General features: G+C 38.8%; 1 long non-coding RNA gene across 1 annotated transcript in view; it reads left to right on the top strand.

The window, feature by feature from the left end:
* Window positions 1-5027: 5027 nt before the first annotated feature.
* Window positions 5028-7431, top strand: part of LOC124871054 — a 42395-nt gene continuing 39991 nt past the window's right edge. The window contains exons 1-2 of the long non-coding RNA XR_007038936.1: window positions 5028-5050; window positions 5232-5318. This is a non-coding gene — a long non-coding RNA (uncharacterized LOC124871054). The remainder of the gene's footprint in view (window positions 5051-5231; window positions 5319-7431) is intronic.

Genomic DNA, 7431 nt, shown 5'->3' with positions numbered 1-7431 from the left:
CAGGTTTATTTTATATGAAGCTGTGCAAGTAGGAAGCCTTGCTCTCTAAGAAAAACACTAATGCCAGACCAATATTTGCCAGAGAAAACATAGACAAATATCAGGGCTTCAGGTCTAATGTTCTTTGGACAGATGTGTTTAAGCTGAATTATTTGAACACCAGAACAGAGGAGCTGTGTGGCAGAAACAAGGTACAGCATTCAAGGAACGGAATCTCATACCAAATGTGAAGCACAGAGCTGTAAGTTTCATGGTTCACTTGATGCAAGAGGGCCTGTGCAGCTTACTATAGAATGCTTAATAAATTCTACCATCAGAGGCCTTGAGGAAAATGTGACACAATTGTTGAAAAAACTGGACCCTCCAATATGATAATGACCCTAAATATATCAGCAAGTCCTCTGATTTAGAACTGAGAAATGGAAAGTCCTGGGCAAATAAGAAAAATAAATGAAAAAAAATATATATTAAACTTGCAGCACAACTTTGCTTTACAGTTTATAGTCTTGAGTGATTTTTCTTCTCATGCATACTCTGAAGACAGACTGAGACATTCAGACAGTCCATCAACCAGACTTTAGCCATTAAGAAATTAGATAAGGAGCAGTTTTCTGGATGTTTTCGACATTGCTCTTTAATAGTAAGCAGAGTAAGAGGAAAAAGAAGGTTCTGTATGAGATTTATTAGTGTAAGAGCTTTGGAAATCTCAGTAATCTGCCAACTGGGGACCAGACTCCAAATTGAGCCAGTTTAGCAAGGCGGCAGTAATACGAGACCTGATTCATAAGACAGTAATTCTTCTCCTTTAATTGGATTGACCGAAGCTCTGATACGAATCTGCTATGAGCTCTATGAGTTACATTCATTTTTTCCTCTTCTCTTGTACTGCAACACTAACAATGACAAGGAGCTGGTTCTGAAAACTGTAAATAAGTACTTTCTCTTCTGTAAATTTGGAGGTAAAATGGTTTTACCGAAGTTGTGCCTCGGATCTACCCGCAAAAGACATTATATATGTATGAGGAGAGTGATTCCCTTTTAGATTTCTCACTTAAATTACCTCTATCTCTGTGGATTACAACCCCAGTGCCATCACTGCAGTCTGGAATCAATGTAGTTTATTTTGTTCTCATAATATTATCTGCCCATTGTAAAAAGATTCCATTATGCTCAAGGATTTCTCTGATTTACAGTGTGTGTATCACTTTTCAAACATAAAATCAATGGTTGCCTTCAAACTGGATAGAGAGTGAGCTATGCTTACCACAAACTCTATCAGTGTGAAGGCAGTCATGATGATGCAGTGCTACTACACTTGCCAAATTGGATTTTAATCGGTTTTCTCCTCCGCCCACTTCAACCTCTATACGTCAGCAGTATGTTGCCAACTATCATTTCTGATTGTGAATCTTTATTTAAAACAGTGCATACTGGGACAATGCATGTTAATGAACATTAACATGTAAATATGCAACATTACAGCCATGGCTATTTTTGATCTTTTGTGCCTTGACACAAATGCCAGTCACAAAACTCCCAATACATTCCAAAAACAAAGAGGACAATGAATAATTAAAAACAAAAAAATATCAGGTTCAATTTACAACAAGATTATGTACAAAAAAATACAAATAAATAATGTTTTTTTAGAGAATTACATAAAATCCTTTCTAATTATGATAGTTTAAATTGTTGAGTAACTATATCTTTAAATGTTTAGTAAATGTCTTGAGGGTGGGCAGGTCACGTAGAACAATAAGTAGAGTTTTCCAGGTTTGGGAGGAACAATAAGAAAACACTGCCTTTCCAAGAGCACTTCTTCTAAAAGACATCAAACAATCGCCTCTGAGACTTGCTCTTGTTAACCTGCTTAGATCTTTTTTTTATTGAGTCATGTAGTGGAGCAGGGCCAGTTCATGGAGGATTTTGGACACCAGGATAGAATCTGCAAAGTTAATTATATTAACTATTTTCCCAGTGTTGATAAATTGTTCTCTTACATGCCATTGCCCAAGTCGTCATTCAGTACGACATATGAGATGCAATCATTGTATTAAAGCATAGTTTAGCTGCTTCATATGTTAAATTATGTGTGATTCATCTAAAAGTGGATACATTAAATTTCATTCTATTCACAGTATTTTTGACTTGCTTAAAAGAGTTTGGAACATACAGACAGTTTATGATACATTAAGATGTAGTTGTGAATTTTGTAGCCAGTTTGAGATATTGATTGTTGCAGATGACAAGTCATTCACCTGTGTCTACAATTAAACCATCTCCTTGCCTCAATTTGGGATATCTTTAATAGATCCCATCATGGTACCACTGCGCTACAGTGAAAGCATATGCATGAGGCAAGCGTGGACAGGCTCACCTAAAATTTTAACAGAGCAAGCTATACAGACCCTATGATATAGATACACTGCCACACAAATGATAAACCATCTCATCAGTGCTGAGGTTTTGTACATGCTCAAAATCCATCATGACCTACCATGATCTGTCATTCTCTTATTATCTCACATGTCAGAAGCATTACTCAGAGACTCTGTTCCTTATATACATGGTGGGATCAAGCAGTTGCTGCAGAATTATTGTCTGCACATCCTTGATTTGAGCTCTTTAATATGCTGATCTATTCTGCTCCATAAGAAGAAGGGTATGCTGAGATCACAAAGGATTAGACATGGTCAGAACAATACTCAGGTAAGATGTGGTATTTAAGCAACCCTCAGTTATTATTAAGAGATTAGAGCTTAATTAATATTTCTCTCACTGTGGCCCAACATGTTTCAAATAGGCTGTAGTTCAGCCTCTTCTACAAAACCATAACTTGGACCCAAATGTTCTGGCTAGTTATAGGCCTATATCAAAGCTTCCTTTTCTTTCAAACATTCTATAGAAAGTGGTCTATTCACAGTAGCAGTCCCATTTTGATTTTAATGAATCTGGTTTTAAATAACTTCATAGCACTGAGACTGCACTCTTAAGATTTTTTAATGACATCCATTTAACTTTAGATTCTGGTAGCTCTGTCTCCCTCTTGTTGGACCTATCAGCAGCTTTTGACACGGTTGATCATCTCATCCTTCACGCACAGCTGGAATCATGAGTTGGGCTTAAAGAATCTGTTCTTCAGAGGTTTCTGTGACACTTATCTGAAAAAATGTTTATGTGAACATGGGTCCTTTCTGTTCAGAAATAGCCCCTCTTCGCAGTGGTTTCCTCAAAGGCTCAACTTTGGGTCCAGCTCTGTTTGCACTGTAATTGTTGCCTTTGGGGTCAGTTTTCTCACTGTTTAACCTTTTGTTCCACTGTTTTACCGATAACTTACAGATTTATCTGCCGTTAAAAACAGAGAAATAATCATTTTAGCCTTAATTGTGTAGTCTTAAAGACGTCAACAGTGATTGTTTTTTTTTTCTTTTTAAACAGAGGTTGTCATTTTTGGGGAGCCTGTTTAAGACTTCATTCTCCTATTGTAAGGATAACATCAAAAACCTTGGTGTCCATCTTGATGCTTCTCTTAAACTATGTGGGCTTGTTCCATTCCAGCTTTCTTCATCTAAGACAGCTAACTCACCCGTTCAACTGGCCTTCAGCACACGTTGAGTCAAACATTTTGGTCTTACGGTTGTCCTAAATTGTTTTATTGTCTTTCTGTCATAGTTTGGTTTTTTGATGGACCAATATGCAGGGAAGAACTCCTGAAGCTCCAGGTTTGAAGGTAAGACGAGCCTTTATTTTCCATGGCAGTTCACAGACAGGGTAGCCAACACACGCGATCGCACATCAGAATCAGAATCAGAATCAGAATCAGAAAAGCTTTATTGCCAAGTACGTTTTTGGACATACAAGGAATTTGTTTTGGCGTAGTCGGTGCAATACAGTACAAATTAAACAGTACAAACATATCTACAATATAATATAAATATAAGTGCACAGTTTTAAGTGAGTGAGAGTAAATATAGAGCAGTATAAGATGCAAGAGCAATACAACAGTGCAGGTGATCATTGTGCAAGTAAAGCAGGAGTCCATGCTGAGCGTTAATGTAACGCATAGAGTTACAGGTGTCCTGTCAGCAAAAAAAGGGGGGGTGTGGGGGAAAGGGAGAGTGTCAGTGTGGTTTCCGGGCTTTGTTAACCAGGCTGGTGGCAGATGGGAAAAAACTGTTCTTGTGGCGTGAGGTTTTGGTCCGAATGGACCGCAGCCTCCTGCCAGAGGGGAGAGTCTCAAAGAGTCTGTGACCAGGGTGGGAGGGATCAGCCAGAATCTTCCCTGCCCGCTTCAGGGTCCTGGAGGTGTACAGTTCCTGGAGCGACAGTAGACTGCAGCCAATCACCTTCTCAGCAGACCGAATGACACGCTGCAGCCTGCCCTTATCCTTGGCTGTAGCAGCGGCGTACCAGATGGTGATGGAGGAGGTGAGGATGGACTCAATGATGGCTGTGTAGAAGTGCACCATCATAGTCTTTGGCAGGTTGAATTTCTTCAGCTGCCGCAGGAAGAACATCCTCTGCTGGGCTTTCTTGATGAGGGAGCTGATGTTTGGCTCCCACTTGAGATCCTGGGAGATGATGGTTCCCAGGAAGCGGAAAGATTCCACAGTGTCAATTGTGGAGTCACAGAGGGTGATGGGGGCAGGTGGGGCTGGGTTCTGCCTGAAGTTCACAACCATCTCCACTGTCTTTAGAGCGTTGAGCTCAAGGCTGTTCTGGCTGCACCAGTCCAACAGATGGTCCACCTCCCATCTGTACGCGGACTCGTCACCATCAGAGATGAGTCCGATCAGGGTGGTGTCGTCCGCAAACTTCAGAAGCTTGACAGACTGGTGACTGGAGGTGCAGCTGTTGGTGTACAGCAGCTGTTGGTGTACATACACATAACATAAGGAATCAGCGGGGAACAAAGGAAACAAATGGGCTTAAGTATAAAAACTTAACAGCAGGGGGAACTAATGACAAACATGACAAGACAATCAGGGGAAAACACAGAACAGGTGTGGGCTTGGGGTGCAGGGAGACAGTAAATAAAGGACTAGATCAGGTAATATAACAAAAACAAATTGCTTCACCCTGATTGATGCCTTTTTATTTTTCCTGGTTACTTTTGTAAGTTTAAACAGCCGTTTGAATTGTATTGTCAAATGTTTTGTGTTGATAATTTGTTTTTTCAGTATTCTTACTGTCACACCCTTTACCATTTTGCTTTATATCTACTTGTACAGCAGAACGTATGCTGCACAAATATCCTTCACACCATTATACCACCATCTTCACGGTGGTGGATTTGGTAGTCCACAACATGTACTTGGGTAAGAAAAGCAACTCTGTTATTCCTGCAAATTCATACTCGTTAGTATATTTCCATATAAATTTATTTTCTTATGATGTGATCTATTTTGTAAAGTGCCTCTGTCCCTCCTACAACAAAAAATCTAGATCAAATGGGTGTTTTGCTTTTCCTTTGTTTTACAGCTTATACACACATAAGACAGTGTCTCTGGGACACAGAACCTGTTTTCTTCCTAATGTCAGGATCTGCCAGTGTTAGGTTTTTGAGTTTATGTTTTGTTTATTTCCTTCTTCAGTCAGTGCCAGTGTTGTGTTTTTGCTTTCTTTTCTTAGCCACGTGCTTTTCTGTTCATTCATGTTTATTAGATTCCTTCTGTTTAGTTTTTGTTACTTGTGTTTAGTTTTGTTGCTTTCTGGGTTAGAGGTGTTAGATGTGTATAGTTACATTTCCTTTTAGATCTGGTTTCGTTTAGTTTAGTTAATTCCATTTTTTACTTGCTTCAGTTCATCTAAATGTGTTTTGGTTACCTCCTTGTACTCCCTGCTCTTCTGTGTTAATTATTCACTCTCCCTCAGTTCTCCTGCACCCCTGGTCCCCAGCTTTATCACATTATCCTGATTAGCTCATCTCCCAGTTCATTGGTTCATACTCCACTTCCCTCAGTATATTAGCTTCCTGGTTTTCATTGTTCCTCGTTGGTTCCTCCTGTTTACATCCCTGATTGCTACACTGTATGCTTCCTTGTTGCTACCTGGGTCCATGTCCGTGTCGCTGTTCTGGCTTACCCATGTAAGTTGTTATCATTATTAAAAGAAGAAACAATTCTACTCACCATGTGGCTCCCATGCTCCTGTCTGCATTTTGGTCCTACTCCAACTACAACACCCATTATGACACTTAAACCATAACTGAATTCTGGAACATGAATTGTAGGATTCAATGAGGATTCATCAGTCCTCTCTTTGATTCTATTCAATTCTTTCTCAGGATCCATCTAGGGACTTAGGTTAATTCCTGACACAGATGCCTTCAATTGAATCACCCTCAGTAAATTCAAAATATATCTATACTTATCCTAATCAGTTATATTTAATGGAGGGTCAAACTTCTTAATTATGTGTTGTTTAAACAATGAAAAAATCATATATTGGCCAAGTAGTTTCTATCCATGCACTATATTATTCTCTCATAACACATTATGAGAATGATAAAGTTTCAATCGTTTATCATTAGTTTGTTATCAATATATGTTCCATCATATAAATAACAACCTGATGAGTCTGTGTGTAGAGCATTCTCAACAGACATTTTACTGCCAAGAAAATTATTTAGGTAAACTATATCATGACCAGTCATGTTGAAAATTCTCCTTGTCAAACACCAAGCAAGTGCTGGCCTTTTTACATTGGTTCCTGATGACAGCATATAATGTTTCTTCTATTAAATCTGAAGCGTGATAATCATATTGGTGTCAAACAGTTTCGAATGACATCAACAGAAAGCCATAAAAGACTTCCAATCACTTCAGTGTTTGAGCTGATCTTTTCATGGATTATCTTTTCAAAGCAACCCAGCCATATCAAAGCAGAATCAATGATTTTATGCTCTGGGAAGATTGGCATACAGTGTATTTGCATGGCTGTGGGTTGGTTTTATGGTTCATCAATGATCAAGCGCAACATTATTTTTAAAGCTATTTTTCTTATTAGACTTGTGACAGAAAAAAAACTAAAACTTGTAAAATCAACAGAGGATAGCATGGGCAGCACCACTTAGGGGAACTGTAGACCCAAAATGACGGAAGTGCCCTATATAACCCTGTCCTACTATCTACATCACCTTTTACCAATTGTTTGGCTTCCCCTGCTTTATGTGACTTTGTTCATACTCCCCCATGGAAGTCAATTAGATTTTTCAGAATATCCTCCACACATACCATTCTGCTATACTGTTCTGTAAAGGCAAACACATTTTTTATTATTTAAAAAGTATAATATTTATACAGGTAGTCTAATGGAACATGTTGCCAGAAGATGAGGAGCTGTAGCTTTTAGATCCTTAACTCCAACTTAAAGAGTTTTTTAAAGACTGCTCAGAGCTGCTGTCATTGATTAGGTAGTTTTAAAAATAAT

This window comes from Girardinichthys multiradiatus, chromosome 7, assembly GCF_021462225.1.
Source record: "Girardinichthys multiradiatus isolate DD_20200921_A chromosome 7, DD_fGirMul_XY1, whole genome shotgun sequence".
NCBI classification, from domain to species: Eukaryota; Metazoa; Chordata; class Actinopteri; order Cyprinodontiformes; family Goodeidae; genus Girardinichthys; species Girardinichthys multiradiatus.
The sequence above is the reverse complement of the archived record's forward strand: the minus strand, read 5'-3'. Positions and strand labels throughout refer to the sequence as shown.